This window comes from Cavia porcellus, unplaced genomic scaffold (assembly GCF_034190915.1).
Source record: "Cavia porcellus strain 051 isolate PalLab524CR breed Dunkin Hartley unplaced genomic scaffold, mCavPor4.1 scaffold_17, whole genome shotgun sequence".
NCBI classification, from domain to species: Eukaryota; Metazoa; Chordata; class Mammalia; order Rodentia; family Caviidae; genus Cavia; species Cavia porcellus.
Window position 1 is genome coordinate 24,827,954 of NW_026947500.1, and position 20,902 is coordinate 24,848,855.

The window sequence follows — 20,902 nt, forward strand, 5'->3', positions numbered from 1 at the left end:
GTTTTTACATTATCTATTATGTCCACCCTTTTGACTTGACCGATTCTGTTCTGTTATGTCACATTTGGTTTTACTCTCTTCCAAAAAAGTAATAAGAACCGTGGGAGCAATGAAACCCAAAATGTGTAATAGTCATGGTACAAAAGAGAGGAAAAGAAAGTGCTCCAAACTATATAACTGCATGTATATTTAAGTGTATAAGATAGAAAATGATATCACAGAGTTTTATTGGATCAATGAACAGAACTGTTTGCAGTATCATTGATGGAATGTCCACTTTACAAGCTTTAATTTTGTGACTTGAACAATTATTTCTAAGATGACAATATGTAATCCATTAACTAGTGATTTCCTACTGTTCATTTTTTTTCTGTAAATCTGTATAACTTGTACCCTTTCCCTGCTTTTCTTTTCTTTTCTCCTTAAATAAAATTAAAAAAAAAAAAAAAAAAAAAAAAAAAAAAAAAAAAAAAAAAAAAGAATATGGACCTTAGAGATGCCCAGGCCTGCCACTTCTGTGACTCTCCATCTTTGTCATCTCTATCAAGGTATATGGTGTCTCTGTCTCCTTATCTGTAAAATTGAGACAGTAGTTTATACATCACAGTGCTGTGATGAGCAGATAAAATGAGAAGTAGCCAAGGTAAGCAGCAGTGTGATGCAAGTACCTGTTATTAACATCTATAAACTGATAACTATGAATGAACATTCCTCCAAAGAATTCTTAGGCATTTAAGGCCATGAAAGCTGAGCATAGTGGCTCACTCCTGTAATACTGTACTTTAGGAAGCTGAAGCAGGAGGATTATAAATTCAAGTTGTGACTGTCATTTAGTGAAACCGTTTCAAAATAAAAATAAGAGCTGTGGGTGTATCTCAGTGCAGAGGCCCTGTGTTCAGTCCCTAATACTGGGGCGGGATTGGGGGAAGCACGTGAAGATACCATCAGCATCATTAGAAAAGTGCAAATGGGAAAGCAGAATGAGAACCTACCTCACGCCCACTAGTCTAGCTATAATCAAAGTACATAATCCGCTGTGTTGCATTTGATTTGATTTGATGGAGGAAGTTTATTGGGAATATAAAGTGGGGCAGCTACTTTGGAAAAGTCTGGTAATTTCTCAAAAAATTTATCAGAGTTTAACTCTGAGACCTAGTAATTCCATTCCTAGGTGTGTACCTAAGAGTGGTAAAAACATATGACCCCTAAAACCTTCTGTGTGAATGCTGAGAGCAGCTTTATTCACCATAGCTAAAAGGTGAAAACTACCCAAATATCCATCAGCTGATGAGTGGGTAAGATGAGATACATCCACATGGTAGAATATTATCAGGCAATAAAAGGGAATGAAGGTCTAACGCATGATACAGCATAGATGAACCTGGAAAATTTTGTGCTGAGTAAGAGGAACCAGACATGTATCATATGATCTTACTTGTATGAAATGTCCAGAGTAGGCAAATCCAGTGACAGAAAGCAGATTAGTGGTTGTCAGTGGCTGGTAGTGTTGAGGGGGAAAAGGTGTGACTGACTGCTAGCTAATGGAGTTTCTCTGGGATGATGAAAACATTCTGAAGTGTATTGTGATGATAGTTGTACAACTCTTATGTGCACTAAAAATGATTGTGTTGTACATTCCAAGTGGTTCCATCAAATGGCATGTGAATTATCTCAGTGTTGTTTTTAAAAAAGAATGGTGGCATACACCTATAACCCAGCACTCAGGAGGCTGAGGCAGGATGGTTGCCATGAGTTCAAGGCCAGCCTGGGCTACATAGTGAGTTTAAGGCCAGTCTGAACTACATAGCAAGACCCTTGGGAATTAGCTCAGCGGCATAAGCACCTGCCTTGCAAGCAGGCGGTCGTGAGTTCGATCCCCGGTACCGATAAAATAGAAAAAGACAAAAAAAAACCCAAAAAACAAAATGAATGAATGGGCAAGAATTCTCAGGAAGTAAGTTGTCAGTTAATCTTGGTTCTCTTCTTTACATTTTACCTTCTTTGCTTCCCTTCATTACTCTCCCTCAAAAAACAAAGCACAAGTTAAAAGCTTTCTTGTTTCATTATACCAATCTTCAGTTTAGTTATTTTCCTGATATACCAATCTCTTAATATTTGTATTATGCAAGTTCTAGTATCATTTTACAGAGATAGGTCTTGAAATTCTCACTGGCCAGCAAGAGCCCCAAGAGAGAAAACATTAAGAGACATGGTTGAATCAGGGAGCATGCTTCAGTGGATCGCATGTTCTTTCAGTTATTCCTCACAGGAATTCCGGAAGGGTTGTTGCCTCCAAAGCTAGCTAATAAGTCACTGGGCCCAACTTGTAGTCTACTTCTTGTGGTCTACAAGATTCTGTTTGTCCAGCTTCATTCTTATCTCTCTGACCTTGTTCACTGCATCTCTGTCCTATACATAGCCTGCTTTGTGTTCCTTGCACAGGAGAAGCTCAGTCTCTCTGCAGGCCCACTGTACTTGAGGTTGTACTTGACTTTTCTTGGAAAGTTGCATAGTGGTCTGTTTCATGTAGTTCAGATCTCAGCTCATATAGGTCTTCTCTGATTGTGGAGTCTAGTTAGGCATGTGCCACAAGTCATTTTATTGTTATTTCATTTTGAAATGTTTTTTTCCTGTCACATACTTGCATTTATTTTTTGTTTGCCACCCTCCAAAAAAAACCCCAGAGAATGTCAGTGTATAGGAGACAGATTATATCTGCCTGAACAGGCCCTGCACACAGTAGGCCCTCACTGTTTGTTGAATAGGTGATTGCTTTTCCATTGTGCCTGGGGCCATGTAAGGGTTGGCTTTGTGATGAGCTGAGAGCAGTCATGTGTCACTTTAACCACAGGGTTAGCTAAGTGCTTAGCAATGTGTGATTGCTCAATTCCATTATTACATGAGCATCACAGATTATGCTTATGTAGACTAAGATGTATGATGTCACTAGGCAGCACTGTCATAGGTCTGGTCCATCCTTGACCAAAGCATTATTGTGCTGCTTGTAAGTCTCTGTGGGCAGTGTGCCGCATCAGGAAAAAGAAATACAAAGAGCCTCTGGTGTCCTGCTTGTGCACAACAAATTTATTCATAATAACTAAAAACTAGAAACTACCTAAAGCCCCTTAACTCATGAATAGACAGCTGGTGTCTATGCGATGGAATATTATTTGGTCATAGAAGAAAGGAAGATTGGTTCATGGCACACCATAGATGAGCCTTGAAACATGTGCTGCGTGAAGGGAAGCCTACAGAAGCGTGCATGCTGTATTTGTGGTTCCATTTATGTGTAGTTGGAGGGAGCACATTTACTTTGTGGTGACAGAAAAGGGGTCAACTGGAGCTTGGGTTAGGACTGGAGTGATTGGTATGGGACACAAGGAAATTTAAGGATATGGATATATTCTGTTGAAAATGTCCGTGATTTGCCAGGGTCCATACTTACTAAAATGTATAATTACAGTGCATCTATTTTAGGTATGTAAGTTATATGTCAATGAAATTGAAAAAATCCTTTAGTCCCTACATTCAGCGGCCCTGCTTCATTTTGTCCTGCCTACCCAGTCCTTGGGCAGGTGACTCCCATGTTATTTTAAGATTTCCCAGCCACCTACTGACTCATCACGTGCATTCCTGGTTCAAAGTCAATGTCAACATCCTCTTGGACTCTTGTCCTTTGTCCCTTGTTGGCAAACTGTCTTTCTCATCAAAGCATATTGTTTACCTCCAGGTATACTATTAGACAGTGCCATCCACCATGATGGGATTTCAGTATCAAAGAATAAGCACTTCAAACCCAAGCGTGGCAGCTTCACAATATGCCAAGAAAAGCTTCACTTGACACGAAAATATAAGACATGTACTTTCTAAATCCTCAGTTCTTTTAGATATGATTTATGTGCTTTGATCATACTTGCCACATTAGAAATCTTACTCTTTATGCTTATGATTTATCCCATTACTGTCAATAACTATTGTAGGGGTAATCCAAAAACTGTCTGGGGATAAGCTCAGCAGCATAGCCCCTGCTTGGCAAGTGCAAGGTCCTGAGTTCAATTCCCATACCAGGAAAATAAAATACTGTATGGAGAAGTGGTGGATAGGTGTGGTCAGGCTGCCTCATGAACATACACTTGCTCTGACATGAATGTACTTTATTAAATATCAAACGTTTTAGCTACTTTTCTCACTGCTGAGGCAAAACACTTGACACCCAAAGTTAGAGAAGGAAAGGTTTATTGTATTTCACTATTTATAGAGGATTCAGTTCATAGTTGACAGTGTGTAAGGCAGGGTGGCATGGCAGAGGGATATCGCAGAGGAGAAACAGCATAGGACAGCAGCCCTCTTTTTGTTCCTTATATTGTATGCAGTTACCCACCCTAGGGCTGGTAGCACTCACACCTGGTGTGGGGCACCATTGCACCATGAATCAGTCTCCGTGTCACATCCCGATCCCAGCATCACACATTCTAGATCCAGCCACTTCTGTAAAGTCCCAGCTGTGACTGCATGAGCCTTGGGAGACACATCCAGATGTACACCATAATATCAAGTCTAGTTTTTATCTTTTGGTTTTCCTCCTTGTTTTTAGTTTATAGAATCATCTAGTCCTTTCTTCCTTTATAAGACTTTATTTTAAGAGAAGTGAAATATGCATTGAGTCTCATAAAATACTCGAATAAGGTATGGTGCCTCACTGTTGGGCAGGTATTCTCTCAGATCTTTGCCTAAGATCAATGCGTATACCCCATATGCAAGTATATTTTGCATAATCAGAATCACTACAAACTGTTCAGCTGCCCTTTTCACAAAACTACATGTCTCAGGGGCTAGGGATTTAACTCAGCGGCATAAGCGCCTGCTTTGGAAGTACACAGTCATGATTTCTATCCCTGCTACCAAAAAAAAAAAAAAAACAAAACAAAACCAAAACAAACAAACAAAAAAACCCTGCATGTCTCAGGGACTTTTGCATTAGTTTTTATAGGTTCTGTCTTATACTTGTTAATAACTATACAGTCTTCTGCAGAATTGTAAGGCAGTTTATTTAACCCCACTAAATGGACATTTCACTTATTTCCGGTTTTCACTGTTAGTCAAATATGAAGTTAAATTAATGCAAATAGTTTTATGTTTTTAGTTTTACATTTCTTACTTATTAAGTTATCTAATTACTTATACCTCATTTTTAAAAAAAAGCTTCTGGGTGGGACATGTCCTGTACTTTGTAATGTAATGTTGAAATAACTGAAAAGCTTTGTTTTAGAAGAAAAGGTGGACTATAAGTTCTTCACAGTTGTAGGCATTATCAGCATTATGTTTTTCTTTAGATATAATTATAAATCAGCAGCACTATCAGTAGTTACAGAGTTGTTTTACAGTGTTCTCTTCATTACTTCAAAAGGTGGGTACCTGTTGGAGGATTAGAACTGATCTCTGCTTACAATAAATGTAATTACAGTTGTCATCAGTGCTGTAGTTCAACCTTTTCCTGGTTAAAGCCAAACAAATATGAATTCCCGTTTTCAGTTTTAAATCCTGTTGTGCCAGCCTCTGTTGATGTCCAGCTGTTGCTAGTTAATTAGCACTCAAAAGCAGCCTGGAATGGTAGCACACACATGCAATTTCAGCATTCAGGAGAGGCAGGAGGATTGCAAGTTTGAGATCAGCCTAAACAACGTAGAGAAACTCTGTCTCAAAAAAGTTAGGAGTGCACAAAACCCCTATTTCTTTATATCTTGCCCTATATATGTGCCGTTACACAGATGGGAAAGATTCAGATGTTTAAGCAGAATTAGAAAGTTACATTGCAGGCACATGGGTTGGAGTCTTCTTAGAAGCCTGTGTGACATTAGAGCATTTCCTCAGCCTTGCGTCTCACAAATACAAGGGGAGCAGGCTGACATTTGTTGTAGCAACCTAAAAAGTGGCCTTCCTGTTAGGTTTTGACTTCTTGCTTAGTTATGAAACATTGTGAGACCCAGTTTGCTTTCATTCTAACTGACCTCAGTGTTAACCTCACCTTCCTTCCTCTTCTTTCTTTTTTTGGCTTGGTTTGCCTTTCCAAATGGTGTGTATACCTTGGTGTGAAAGCACTGCAGGTGGTAGAAATTATTACATGCGCTGGTGGTTTTAGTTGTCTTGCCTTTAAACTTCCTCTTACATGGTATAGGCATCCTGTCACGTCTGAGTATTTAAATTATTGCTAACCTTTTCATTTGGTGTGATTAAAATGAATTTTAAAAGCAGAATATCTCCTTTATTTAAGAATCACCTTGATTGGAAGTTGGAAATCCTAGAACCTTGTTGCAGAGGAGTTTATAGTTGTTTGTTATGGATCTACTCAAATCCAGTGACCATGTCTCTTACTGTTAGTGTACAGTGAGCTGTCTTCATGGAGGAGAGGAGAGACTGGGTTTAAGGGCGTGCAGCAAAAGTGTTGGGGCAAAGAGTGAAGCGAGGGTTTAGAGTTGATAAATAGGGGTCTGATTCATTGATTTTTGTTCTTTGATTCATTGATTTCTGTTCTAACCTTGAAGCAATTCATGTTGTTTCTTTGTCCTCAGATAATTTTCTGCAGATTGTGTTTTCAAAAGGTTCCATTTTGAAACCAAGGAATTTGTAAATACGAAGTGTTGCATGTTATTTTTCTTAACAATGACAGCCTACAAAACTGCTTCTGATTACAATTCTTAGGAGATGGAAAGTTCATCTAATCATTCAGCATGTATTTATTGGATATGTCACATCCAGGCATTTCCTAGGTTTTGTGAGTGATGAACAAAACACTTGAGTGTCTGCCCTGGTGGAACTGATACACGGAGCTGGGGAGACACATGCTGAGGCAATACAGCGTATATAGGATGGGGCACATCAGTGACAAAGGCTAGGCAGCAAAAATAAAGCAGGAAAGAAGACAGGAAGTGTGGAGTGTGGTCAAGGGGCTTTACTGTAACTACTTTCCTTTTTTTTTTTTTTTAGTTGCATTTTATTTTATGCATTACAAAATATTGTTCTGAGAAGAGATCCAGAATACCAAAAGGACCCTGCTATATAGTAAAGCTTAAGGATCTGTGAGGTCATCTTTTCACCCTGCTCCATGCAGTTGCTTGCTTTTTAGTTTTAGTTGTGTGGTTCTGTTGTGGTTTTGGAGTACTGGGAGTGAATCCAGGGCCTCAAGCTTGCTAGACAAATGCTCTGCCATTGAGCAAATCCTTTGTCCCCATATGATTAAAAGATGTTTATTTTCTGTCTTATGCTTATGTGATAATGATGTGGTAGACTTTTCCATGTACATGTTCATATTGTGTCTAGTAATTGTAGCTTCCTGGGTTTTCTTTATTTTAAGCCATCATTTCATTTTGATGCATTATAGGTCGGATTTTGCCTTTGTGTTCTGCAGAATCCCAGGGTACATCTCTAGGCAGGTTTCAGGTCAGTAGAGACAGCAGGGAAAGAGTGGTCTATGTGTGAATTCTGGCTCTCTTGTTTTTTATTCTGGTAATCTTGAACAGTTTATTTAAACTCCTGGAACCTTTTGGGGGACTCTATGGTTATTTTAAATTTATGTTATGTTGTTCTCATTCAGGTTAATCTAAGCAAGTCAGATGTCTTGTCTTAAAGGAGGAAAAAGTAAGACTAGATCAGAGAGTTGCTGCATGTTTCTGGGACAGAAACAACGTAGATTAACAGATGGAAAAAAAATGAGTGAGCCACTGATTAAACCCGTCAAGTGCATGTTCCCGAACCACTTTAAAGATCGTAAGCCAAGACCTAGTGTCTGTATAAACATAAGAATTTCTGAACTGATTCCCCTTTAATTTTTCTTCCCTGTTTTCCCAGGTATTTTTTGGAGTGTCCATTTCAGCTTGCTTTTGTTAACTGGGAAGATGTGGATGATTGGACGGTCAGTCCTCATACCTTGTAGCTAACACTAGGAAACAGACAGGCTCCAGGGTCAGTGAGTCCACAAAAGGAGAGCACCTGAATCCGACAGCAGGGATGACTTAAGAGAGCTGGCTGCACCAGTGCTATAGACTGGGTGCTCTCACTGCTTTTCCTTTGCTTTCTCATAGCCCATGGTTCTTTATTTATTTATTTATTTATTTATTTTTTATGCAGGATAAACAGACTTGACAGCTCATAATGTGCTTTTATGGTCTCCAAGAGCTACCTTTCTAAGTAGTTGAAACAAACCCAAAGAATAATATTTTTTGATGTGTGAAAATTCTATGAAATTTGAGATTTCTACCCGGGCATGGTGCCACATTGCCTGTAATCCCAGCACTCAGGAGGCTGAGGCAGAAGGATCATTGTGAGTTTGAGACCATCCTAGGTTACAGAGTGAGCTCAAGGCCATCCTGAACCGCATAGTGAGACCCTGTCTCAAAAAAACAATAAATATAAATAAATAAAGAGATTCAGGTTTCTGTGTCCATAAGTTATTGGAACACAGCCATGCTCATTCCTTTGTGGATGGTCTGGGATCACTTTCTTCTTATTCTAGCAGTACAGTTGAGCCGCTAACATCAAAGACATTAATGGCCCACAAAGCCTAAAATACTCAGCGTTTTAGAGAAAAAGCCTGCTATTGCTTAATGCTTTTTAATGCCCTACTGAAATCCAGAAGGCTGAAATGATGATATCAAAAGGGATTCGTGAAACATAGAAGGCTAAAATGTTGGTATCAAAAGCAATGCATGAAATCCCATTATCTTATTAACTGCTTACAAGTAGTACACAGGAAATGTTTGAGAGTTCTCTTCTGTCTTCCACCAAAGCACAGGGTGTACTTACTTTTGTGCACAGTAATAGGCATTTACTTTATTCTTGCTTTCTGTTTTGAATTTAGTCACAGGGAACATTTTTGTACTTCCCAGCAAAAGGGTATCTAATGTGAGTCAAAACTACTCCAGAATAGGAAATACAGGTCCATACTTGGGTGTGCTGTAAAGTAGCTAAAGGGCATCAGGCCTGTCCTTTAATCTCTCTGCAAGTCTCAGTAGAAAGTGTGGTTGATTCATGAGTTTACCAGATCATCTCTAGGCCAGTTTCAGGTCAGTAGAGACAGCAGGTAAAGAGTGGCCTATGTGTGAATTCTGGCTTTTTTGTTTTTCACTCTGGTAATCTTGAACAGTTTATTTAAACTCTGTGCCTGTCTTAGCTTATCTGAAAACCTATCACAGTGACCTTATAAGAGTGAAATGAGATCATGTTTTACAATTGCTAGCACTGAACTAGGAATATAGCTCAGTGGCCCAGTGCCTGCTTGGCAAGTGCAGAGTCCTGAGTTCAGTTCCTGCTACCAAAAAACAAAACAAAACCTGCTAGCACTAATAGGCATTTGTTTGTTTTGTGGTGCTGATGATGGAACTCAGGACCTTGTGCATGCTAGGCAGGTGCTCTACCACTGAGCTATACTGTTATCCTACTAGTAGATGTTTAGTCTAGTATAACCATGAGAATTATGATTATGAACTCTTAGTGAGGTTTTTTTTTTTTTTAAAAGGAAAGATCTCCTACTAGTTTGTCTTAATGAGTGATTTATAGCCCAGCAGTGTGCATGCATATGTAGGCTGTTTGGAAGCCATAGTGAGTATTTAAAATTTTTTAAAAATATATTACAGTAAAATATTACCATTAACCTCCCTCAGTAGGCCTCCTCACACTTATCCCATCATTTTTGCTGCTTTCTGAAACAGTTCTGGAAGTCCTCTTTCATGAGGTCTTTAGTTGTACTGCTGGATGTTCTGAATTGATTCAAAATATTTACCTTCCTTTGTTGTTTAACCAGAATTTATACAATGCTAGATCCAGCAAATAAGGTGGATGAGGATACATTGTAATGTTTTTATTTGATAGAAGTTTCCATAAACATTTGATCAGCAAATGTGATGAAAAAACATGATGCAGGCTGGGGATTTAGATCAGCAGCATAAGTGCCTGCCTGGCAAACGGAGGTTGTGGATTTGATCCCTGGTCCTGGAAAAAAAAAATATGATGCATGTTTAAATATTAAAAAATGTATTATAGTGAAAGACACTGCCATTAATGCCTGTCAGGACACTACTCCCATTTACTTTGAACATACTTCCTTGGCAATCTGTCTTTTACGGCAATAAGTTTATACATTTAAATGTTCCCTATATTTTTTGATCACTCCTTGTACATTTGCATTTTTGCTGATAAATGGCTTTCTAAACACTCTTGAGTATTTTGAAGATTTCCCTTAGTTGAAAATTCTTTTCATTAATTAAGTTTATTGGTATATTATAGGTATACATAATAATCGCATTCATATAGGGAATTTGTACATGTACATGATATTAACTTGATTCTTTTTTCCCATTTCTCTACCCTTCAAACTCTGTTCCTCTCCTTTACAAAAGCTTTGTTTCTATTTGTTTTTCTTTTCTCATCATTTTTTCTTTTCCCTTACTTCCTTTCCCCCTCCCTCTTTCCCCTTCCCACTTGAACATTTTCTTTCTATTTCAAAATAATCATTATACATTTTGGTCCTTATTTACACTTTAGTTTTCTCACACCAGAGAAACAGATGGAAATTTATTTCTCTTAAGAGTGTGGTCTCAAGGTGCATTTGTTTATTAGCTGTGAAATTCTTGCCCATATTTTTACTTCTCATTGGCATGATGTGGAAAGATTTCATTTGTCTGTCATTTCTTCAGTTTCTTCCCTTTCTGTTTTCAATAATTGGTTGAATTGTTTAATGAATAATTTTAATTCTATTGGAAGATTAATTTTGATGAGACAGAGAATGTCTGACTTTTTTTTTTTTTTGTACTGGGAATCGAATTCTGGATCTTGTGCTTTCCGGGCAGGTATTTGTGCCTCTGAGTTTTATCCCTGGTGCAAGAGCGTTTAATATTTGATTAGCATAATTTTTGATAGGTTAAAGGAAACAGTTCCAGGGACAATAGGACAATGTGTATTTTATATACAACAAACTAGCCTGCTTCCTTTCATTGGGGTAGATGTCTTAGATCTATTCAAGGAGGATCACTTGGTCCAACTCAGTGAAGCCTATATCCTTTGCATAATGGCAGAAACCCTGGTGGCACATGCCGAGGCTGTGTTTCTGGATCTGACCACACCAGTTGGAGCAGATGAACAGGAATGAGAAAGAAGCCTGGCTGTTTTCTCTGGTGGTGACCCCTTCTTGCCTTCAGTGTGCAACAAGTCAAAATTTTTTTAAGTTTTAATTTTAAAGGGGGTAAAATTAAACACAACAAAACAGAACAAAATAGGACATAACAAAGCAATGTAAGAGATATAAATTTCAAAGCTAGATGACCTGAGATCTTCACTATCTATCTTATTGTCTCTTGTTTTCTTCCAAATAGTTGTCCATGTCTTCGCATACAGTGAATTCACACAAAACAACATAGTATAAAACTGATCTGAACAGAATGAGGAAGGCATTTTAAGTCTTTAAACATAGGCAATAGGAAAGTCATCAATGGCTGTCATAGAGTCTCTCCTTCTCTTCAAAATAGCTGTCCATACTTTCATGTATATTGAAGTTCAACAAAACAAAATAGGCAATGGGGGAGGGGTTGCTTGGTTTCCTGGTGCACCAGGTCCCAGCATGGTGTGGGTCCCAGTGAATGCTGGTGGCTCCAGTCCCCGGCCACCACAGCCTGCCACACTCACAGCTGCTCACCAGGTGGGGGAGGGGTTGCTTGAAGCTCTTTCTTCCTTTCTTTCTTTCTTTCTTTCTTTCTTTCTTTCTTTTTTTCAATCAGTACCAAGGATCGAACTCACGACCACCTGCTTGCAAGGCAGGTGCTTATGCCACTGAGCTAAATCCCCAGCCCAAGCTGTTTCTTTCTAATGAATTGACCATTTCATTGCCCAAGTTCTGAAATGGCCAATAATAGACCATAGAAAGACATCTCTTTAGGCTCCAGCTTGAAACCAACAGCATCAGGAAGCTGCCAGCCTTGATTCAAGGCCAGAATCACAATTATTTTCAGTAATTTTCCTTTTATTGTCACTTATAAAAATCTGTTGATCCACATCATGAGAGAAAAATGTTTGCCAGCTCTACCTCAAAGGATTACTGTTAAGAACATATAAAGAATAAAAAAATCAGTCCTCCCAGATTTGAAGACCCAATCCAAAAATGGGCATCTGAGATGAATACACACTCCTCAAATTAAGAATACAAACAGCAAATAAATATGTGGAAAATGTTCAACATCACTGGTCATTTGAGAGATGCAAGTTAAAACAACACTGAGATTGTACCCTACCCCAGAAAGAATGGCTGTTATCAAGAAAGCAAACAATAACAAATGCTGGAGGAGCTGTGGGTAAGAAGCAACCCTTCTCCATTGGTGGTGGGAGTATAAACTGGTGCAACCACAGGAAATCAGTGTGGCAGTTCCTCAAAAAGCTAGGTTCCCCATTCAACCCAGCTATTCCCCTTTTGGGTATCTTTCCAAAAGAATTAAAAACATCAGGGGCTGGGGATTTAGCTCAGCGGCCTAAGCGCCTGCCTTGCAAGCCTGTGGTCATGAGTTCGATCCCTGATACCAGTAAAAATACAAAATACAAAAAAAAAAAAAAAAGAATTAAAAACATCATACCACAGCAATCTGTGTGCACCCATGTTTATAGCAGCACAATTTGTAATAGCTAGACTTTAGGAAACAACTAAATGCCCATCAGCTGAGGAATGGATAAGAAAGATACAGTGTTTTTACACAATGGAGTGCTATTCAGCCATAAAGAAGGATAAACTGGAGACTTTTATGGGTAAATGGATGCAGCTAGAGACTCTACTCATTAGTGAAATAAATCAGACACATGTGTAAGCATCCCACTAGAGTGAGGAACTGAAAGAAGCAACATATGTATATGTGTGTATATGTATATAAAAATAGTTAAGATAGTTATACTACTGAGTTCTCTGAGGTCACTGAAGAGAAAGATTTGTGCTGGTATTGTTCGGACAATTGAATGCAGATATCCTGTGCTCTGGGTGAATGATTTGGGGATGACAGTGTGCGAAGTGTGTACCATTGTTGCCCCCTAATTGATGTGTTTTGAAATTTTGTTTTCTTTTTTTCTCTTTGAAATAAAAAAGACTTGAAAAAAAGCTTATTGAATACTAGTTATGTAGTTCAATTAAGCAAACTCAGTTTATGAAATTATCTGTTATGACTTGCTCGATGAAAAAATGGGCATTCCTTTCAATAGCCAGTTTCCCTAGTAGAATGAACATAATTTGAATTATATTCAACTATATAACCATATCGGTGTACAGTGAACTGGACATGTGCTAGATTGGTGACACAAATCTTTTAGAGCTTTTTAGTGATACAAACAGCTCACTATGGCATGTGTGCTGTGGGCTCACCTGCACTGTATTAGATCATAGTTAAGAGCATAAGTATTAGTAGGCTGAGCATGATGGCACACACCTGTAACCTCAGCACTCAGGAGGCTGCAGCAGGAGCGTTACTATGAGTTCAAGACCATCCTGGGCCACATAGTAAGTTCAAGGCCAGCCTGAATTACAGAGCAACCCTGTCTCAAAAAAATAAGTAAAAAGAGAGCCTAGGCACTGGAGTCACACAGCACAGCTGTGGTTCAAAACCTGGGTTTACTATTTACTCACTGTCTAGTGTCTTGGCCTTCCAGTTCCTCAGGGAAGAAGTAATAATGAGGAATACTGTGAAGATAACTTGAAGTTATCCATGTGAGGAACTTAATAATCATGGTGTCTGACTTACTGTCAGGGTTTCCATTGAGTAGGTTATTTTAGAGGCCTGTACAGCATATTGCTTTCTTTGGATATAAAACTAAGTCTTCCTGTTTCCCAAGCTTCATTTTTTGCTATCTGATATCAAACTCCACCCTTAGTGAATCTAAAGTTTCCCTAGAGGTGTGTGGTCTCCTTCTGTCTACACACATCTGAGTTCTGTCTACGTACCCTTCCTCCTTACCTGCTTTTCACCTAACTTAACAAACTTCAGAGTCCAGCTAGTACATTTCTAGAAAACTTTAATCATGTCAGACCATGTACTGCCATAGGATTACGTAAACTTCCTGCTTCCCACCTAGAATCATGAGGAACTCCCAGCCTGGCTTTGTTTGTTTGTTTGTTTGTTTGTTTGTTTGTTTGAGACAGGGTCTTGCTATGCCACTCAGGCTGGGCTTGAGCTCACTTTATAGCTCAGGCTGGTCTCAAACTTGGAACCATCCTTCTGCCTCAGCCTCCTGAGTGCTGGGATTACAGGTGTGTGTCACCATGCCCAGCTGCAGTTTTGGAAATACTGACTAGTGGTGGACAAGGGACAGCCCTTCACAGGGCAGGTGCCATCTTATGGGGAAGACAAGTGGTTACATAACGATAGGTATGCAAAATCTACCATGGAACAAAAAGCAGGCCTAGGCCTTGTCAGGACACATGAAGGAAGTATCTTTCTAAATAAGTGATGTTTGTTTAGGTTGCAACCTGAAGGATGTGTAGGAGTTAGTCAAGAGAGGAAAGCATTCCAGCTGGAGAAAACTGCTCTAAAAGGGCCATTTTAGGGAATGACTCAGCTTCTCTGTGCTTCATGTGTCTCATTTATAGAGTGAGAATAACATAACCACCTCACATGGTGGTTGTAAGCATAAAGATTGTATTTAAAGTCAACATCTTCTCATTAGTTCAGTAATGCATAACTGATGCAGGGTTGTTTCTGGGCCCAGGTTTATTGAGGTGCTAAATGTTCACCCCACTCTTTTCCTGTAACCTGGTGCTTTACCTGTTCTAAAAGCCTTTTCTTGTTTTAATGATAAGAGGGCAATTTGATTTAGGTTTTCATCTGTTCATTTTAATTAGATAAAATTCACCTTTCATTGCTGTGTAAGTCTCATGGTGTGTACAGCTTCTTAGGTCAGTGTTACTGACTATAATACTTTTACCTTCAAGAAGCAGAGCCATCAGCCCCCTAACCCACGAGACACTGGTTACTTCAGTTATGTTTAGGTGTAGGTGACGCCTGTTGGTTGACTGAGCAGCTCAGCATTGAGGACCCCAGTTCTTTCCTCCCTGCTCTCCATCCTCTCTGCAGACTTGTCCTGGCCAGCTCCTCACGGTCTCAGGTGGTCTTCTGCATTTTCAGGTGCCACAGGTAGACAGCAGAACATCTTGCCAGCGAAGAGGAACTGTTTATTTCCATATCCATCTCTCTATTGGTGAATGTTAGCATGGTTTCCATCTTTTGCCCAATGGAATGATGCTGCTGATAAACATTAGTATATGATAAATCACTATTTTGGAGGCTGAGGGTTTAGCTCAGTGGCATAAATGCCTGCTTGGAAAATGCAAAGTCATGAGTTTGATCTCTGGTACAAAAAAAAAAAATTATTTTGGTTCTGGGAGTTGAATGTCACATTTAATGAGATTTAATTCTATAGTAAATAAAATATAAAATAAGTAAAAATGACCTTAGAAGTTAAGATCTCTCTTTTGAGATGTTCTGGATTCCAAGTGATTTTCCAGGATCAGAGAGCTAAGTTGCATTAAATAATTCAAGTGAAAGAAAATGTACATTAATCATAAATTAAAGTTACCATGGGTATCTTTTGCCTAATGTCTAACTATACTCATATAGGCAAAGTGAAGTGGAAAACTAGGCCCTTTTAAGTATCCACGTCATTGAAATATCTAGGCAAGTTTTAATACTTATTTTCCAGGTATGTGTACACTGGTCCCCCTGATGTTGATGTGTCAATGTTCAGGCTTGCCAGTCGGATTTGCACCTCATCTTTTGTTTGCTGGTTTCTCCCAACACTATTTTTGTAGCTGTCCACAAGTTATCACTGGTTAGAGGCAGAGGCAGTGACTTGCTGGAGAATACTCAAGACTGGTGAGAGCGTCTTGTTTTGGGCTTTGCATCACCCTTGGCTCCCAGTAGTTGGGTGTTTCCTGAAATGTACCTGTGTTAGTCACAAGAGATTCATAACTGGCAGACAGGTTAGTCCTGGACAAGTAAATCCCAGTGGAGCCAGAAAGCTGGGTCTTGCTTTCCTTAATTGGATCCTGACTTGAGTCACATATTGAACTGAAGAGAAAGCATCAGCCATTATTAAAAGGGTTTAAATTACTGATCTATCCATATTTAGAATTTCTTGCAATCATTTCCACTGTATGTAACACTGAAGTCCTTTGTGGTTGTCTGCTACAAAAATGAATCTTTGACCTACCAACTTTAAATGCTTTTGACACCATTGGGAATTTTGAGAATTCTTAATTTAATCTGTGCTTGTCCTGGGTGTGGCAGGAATGAGGGAAAAGCTATCTCCTTTGCATTGTTTTTAAGTAAGAAAGGCCTGTGCTTTGCAATTCATGTTTAGCAGGTAATGATTATTGGCATAATAAGTATTGTGTTTTGTTATTTCTGGAGGCAGTGAAAAACTAGCCAAGCAGAGAGATGAGTGGGAGGCGACTGGCAGCCCAGGGCCTGTAGCTGTTACTGCAGCTCAGTGCTGCAGGTGCTTCATCAGAGGGGGAAGGAAGAAGGACCTGATGTATTCTACTAATGACTCTGACTTCCTCTGCACATTTGGTTATAGTACACGCACCTCTCCTCTTTACCAGCTCGTGGCAAAGCAGAGATGCCAACTACTTTTCTCTTCTATGCTACCTAAACTTCATGAGCAATCTCTCTTCTTATCTGGTTCTTGTTTTCTTAGCAGTTACTTAGCTTTAGTCAAGCAGGCACATGTCCTGCCAAAGAGAACGGAAGGTCACCTTACCACACCCTCTGGATCTCCAGAATAGCCCTTTCTCTCCACACTCATTGTGTTTAGAAGCACATACCTCCCTTAAGGGAAGGAAGAAACGTTAGAGTAGAGAGGCGCTTAACTCAGTAGGTTTTCTGTTGAACTTTCCACTGATTCACTGTTCATGTTTCTTCCAGTTGTGATTCCAGAGGAGGGTAACAAAGAGGTAATGAAAGAGGTTCGCTGCATCAAGGATGGAGCAGGCTGCTTCTCAGCTGGGTTTACGTTGCTTGCTTCATTTACCAAGGTTTGTGTGCAGGGCATATGCATGAAGGTTTCAGTAGAAGCGTCAGGCTGAATTTCCTCCCAGTGACCTGCAGATATGATAAAGGAACTGTGATAGGCCAGAAATGAATGTGTCAATCTAACTTCACAGAAGAGATTAATAATATGATTAATAGAGCAAGCAAAGTATAGTCATCCTGTAGTAAGTAGGGGACTGGTTGCAGGCCACCCTGTAGATAGCAAAATCCGTAACACTCAAGTCCCTTAAATAAAATAGCAGCATAGCATTTACATGTACTATGAGTTACACACATACTCCTGTTCACTTTAAGTCGTCTAAATTATCTGAACACCTGTTGCAGTGGAAACACTGAATATTAATTATGTTCTTCAGAGAATAATGACAAGAAAAAGGTCTGTACGTGTTTAGTACAGATATAATTTTGTTATTTTGAGACAGAGCCTTACTGTGTTGCCCATCTGGTCCTGAACTCCTGGACTCAAGCCATCCCCCTGTCTTCTCCTCCTGAGTAGCTGCAGTTCCAGGTGCACATCCCCATATGCATTGGCCAAATATTTTTTTTCCAAATATTTTCAGTTCAAAGTTGATCAAGCCCTTGAATGCAGAACCCATGGGTACAGAGGGCCAGTTGTATTTCAGACTGAATCAAGGCATACTTGTCCCTTTGTAAGTAGGGGCACTGTCACCAGAATCACCAGTCTTAGTAAATGGGGATTGGTCCCCTGTTTTATTCTCCAGATTAAGTGGTCTTAATATAATGTAATATAATACTTTTATTTTCAGTTAATTGAGGAGAAAGATGCTGTTTTTCAAAAAATTGAGTCTGAAAAGAACAGTGCACAGTGCGTATGTCCTTAAGGTGTACACTGTATCACCTGTCAGGTTGCACTACCAACTAACACATCCCCTGCGTTTGAGAGAAACCTATGCATCTTACTACAGATTTATAGGAAATACAAGAGACAAACACAGTAAATGATTTTTTTTGTAGGATGCAGTCAGTAAATTTCAAACTGTTTGAAACTTGGGTAACTTCGTTTGTTAGGATCAGGAAAAACCAATTTCTTCAACAAAAAAAGAGGAAATTCGTTAAAGAGAGAAAAAAGACTTTAATAGATAAATGGACCAGTAATTGAATATGAATCTGATTCAAAGTGAAAGAAGGTATCAGAGGCAGAGGCCTTGGTGTATTTAGCACAGTGGTAGAGCACACACTTAATGTGTGCAAAGCTCTGGGTTTGAGTCCCAGCCCTGAAAAACAAACAAACACTCAGACAAAAACAGTGAGGCATTCTGGGAAATGTGGACGCTGACTATTTGGTGGCACTAAGACTTGCACGTTATTTAAATGTGCCCCTGGTAAGTTTTTGAAAAATTTCTTTTAGAGATACATATTAAAATATTTACATAGGAAGAAAAATGGTGTCTGGGATTCACGTTATAATAATCTGGCAGGGATGGGGTGTATGTCAGTGGTAAAACATGTGCTTAACACAGGTCATGGATTCCAGTGCCAGCACCACAAAAAACAAAACAATAAAGGGGGTTGGGGGAGTATAGGTGAGACAGAGATGGTCACGGATTGGCCTGTTAAAAAACTGTTGATGACCAGATGTGGTGGTGCACTCCTGTAATCCAGCCCTTGGGAGGCTGAGGTAGGAGAATCATTGTAAGTTTGAGACCAGCTTGGGCTATAAAGTAAGCTCAAAGGCCAGCCTAAACCACATAGCGAGACCTTGTCTCTCTCTTTTTTTTTTAATCAGTACCAGGGATCGAACTCATGACTGCCTGCTTGCAAGGCAGGCACTTATGCCGCTGAGCTAAATCCCGAGCCCCTGAGACCTTGTCTCAAAAAGACAAAGACAAAACAAAACAAAAACCCCCAGAAAACTGTTAATAAAGTAGGTTCATTATTGCTGGTCTTCTGTGTGTATATTTGAAAATTTTCAGTTATAATTTTTTTTAATTTAAAAAATGAGTAAGAATTTAGCTGAGAGTTTAGCTTAGAGTAGAGCATGCACGAGACCCTGGGTTCAATCCCCAGGACCAAAAGAAAGAAAGAAAAGAAAAGAGAAAAAAGAAAAACTGAGACACCTTGAAAGAAGAATAGTTCCCTGGAGCAGGGGTAGAGGGGCAGCCTGGCTGCACAGAGCAAGATAGAAATACTCCGTGTCTTGACATGGTAAAACATGTGTCGAAATTCATTAAACTGCTCATTTAAAATGAGTGCATTTATTTATTTATTCCTTCCTTTCTTACTCTTTTTTATTTTTTTCTTATCTTGGCTGTTGACCCAGGGCATTAGCAAGCACTCTACCACTATACCAACCTAGGTACATTTTATTGTATGTAAATTTTACTGTAATAAGGTTGATTTCGGGCCAGGCATGGTGGCACATGCCTGTAATTCCAGCATGTAGGAGGCAGAGGCACAAGGATTGCTGAGTTGGAGACCAACCTTATACACGAATATCAAATCAGTAATTTCAGAGGCTTTTTTGAAAGGGCTTTGCAGCTCTAACCTGGGAGGTTTGGCATCTAGCAGTTTTCCTGGCTGGCTCTGTTTTGCAATTCTCTGCATTGATGTTTCACACACATACTCCCTGTAGCCTTCCCTAAACCTCAGGGTTGGTCTGAGTCGGTTTTACAGAGTCCTTAGTACTTGCTGGTACTGTTATTTGTGTTTTGGATTCATTCGTTGTGTTGTCCCCTCTCACCAGTTTTGAATCCAGCTTTGCGGAGAGTAGGGCATTGGGTCTGCCTCATTCATGGTTGTGTTAGTGTTGTGACTGCTCTAGCAGGTGACAGCAGCTAGTGACTATATTTTAAATACATGAATGGACTTCAGAGGCAATGTCCCTGCAGCAGAGTGACCCATATGCTGCTGAATGGAGAAGTTGCTGCTTGTTTTCAGTGAGAAGACAGCTGTCGTTTAAAAGAGTTTTATGTTGAATCTGGCTCGGCTGCTTTTGAAACCTTGAGACACAGTTACTTATCTATGCTGGGAGCATCTTTTGATTACAGGATGGAGATAACTACACATATCATATGTTTTGTGATGAATACGTGAGGTAACTAAGAAAGATACCCCTCAAACAGCTGACACTCTGGGTGCATGAGGATGCATCTCCCTAGATTCTGGAAGCGTTGTCTATGTGGGGCCAACTGAACACCAGGTTTCTGTGCTAACAGCAGTATTTCTAACAGTAGTTCTTTTTACTGGTTTGGTTATGTTAAGTAAGTTTTCAAGTCACTGTTACTGAAACTGCACAGGTGAATAAGCACCTCCTAAGCGGGCAGTTGAAAGCAGCTAGCAGCTTTTGTCACTTAATGACAGTGAGAGATGCTCTGTGGTATCCTCAGTCAGCTTTTCTCCCTTCCTGCTCTTCTGCTCTTCTTTCTCTTTCTGTTCCATGTCTCTTAGCCTTCCCTGTCTCCCACTCCTTGGCTTCACTTGCAGCCACTGGAGGCATTACGGCCACCTGATGCTGAGGGGTCAAGATCTTGCTTGCCCTGAGGGGTCAAGTCAATGAGCTGCCCATAATGCTCATGGTTTGTAAGGTAGCATAGGTCAGATGTCATGAAAAGAATTTTTTCAGCAAGTCTGCACCAGAGTGACACACAAAGTAGCCTTGGAAGAAGCAGGTTGGCTTCTATGTTCTGCCTTTGTAATCTCAAGATTCAATAGAGCTTTTTGTGAAATGGCTCTTATAAATGAAGCTGTCTTTTAAAAAAAAATCATAAATCTAATGATTTGTAAAAAATGTTTAGTGGAAAAATTGAGGGCTGGGGATTTATCTCAGCAGCATAAGCACCTGCCTTGCAAGCTGGCGGTCATGAGTTTGATCCATG

The 20,902-nt window shown here is 39.6% G+C and overlaps 1 protein-coding gene, 1 long non-coding RNA gene and 1 other non-coding gene across 4 annotated transcripts in view; 2 read left to right on the forward strand and 1 right to left on the reverse strand.

Moving 5' to 3' along the window:
• The window catches only part of Pacs1 (phosphofurin acidic cluster sorting protein 1), a 161,412-nt gene that overhangs the window by 38,850 nt on the left and 101,660 nt on the right, over positions 1–20,902 (forward strand). The window lies entirely within an intron of this gene.
• The window catches only part of LOC134470888 (uncharacterized), a 73,943-nt gene that overhangs the window by 38,281 nt on the left and 14,760 nt on the right, over positions 1–20,902 (forward strand). The window lies entirely within an intron of this gene.
• LOC111756333 (small nucleolar RNA SNORA2/SNORA34 family) lies at positions 11,839–11,978 on the reverse strand. Its single transcript, XR_002790823.1, has one exon. It is a non-coding gene; the product is annotated as a small nucleolar RNA SNORA2/SNORA34 family (small nucleolar RNA).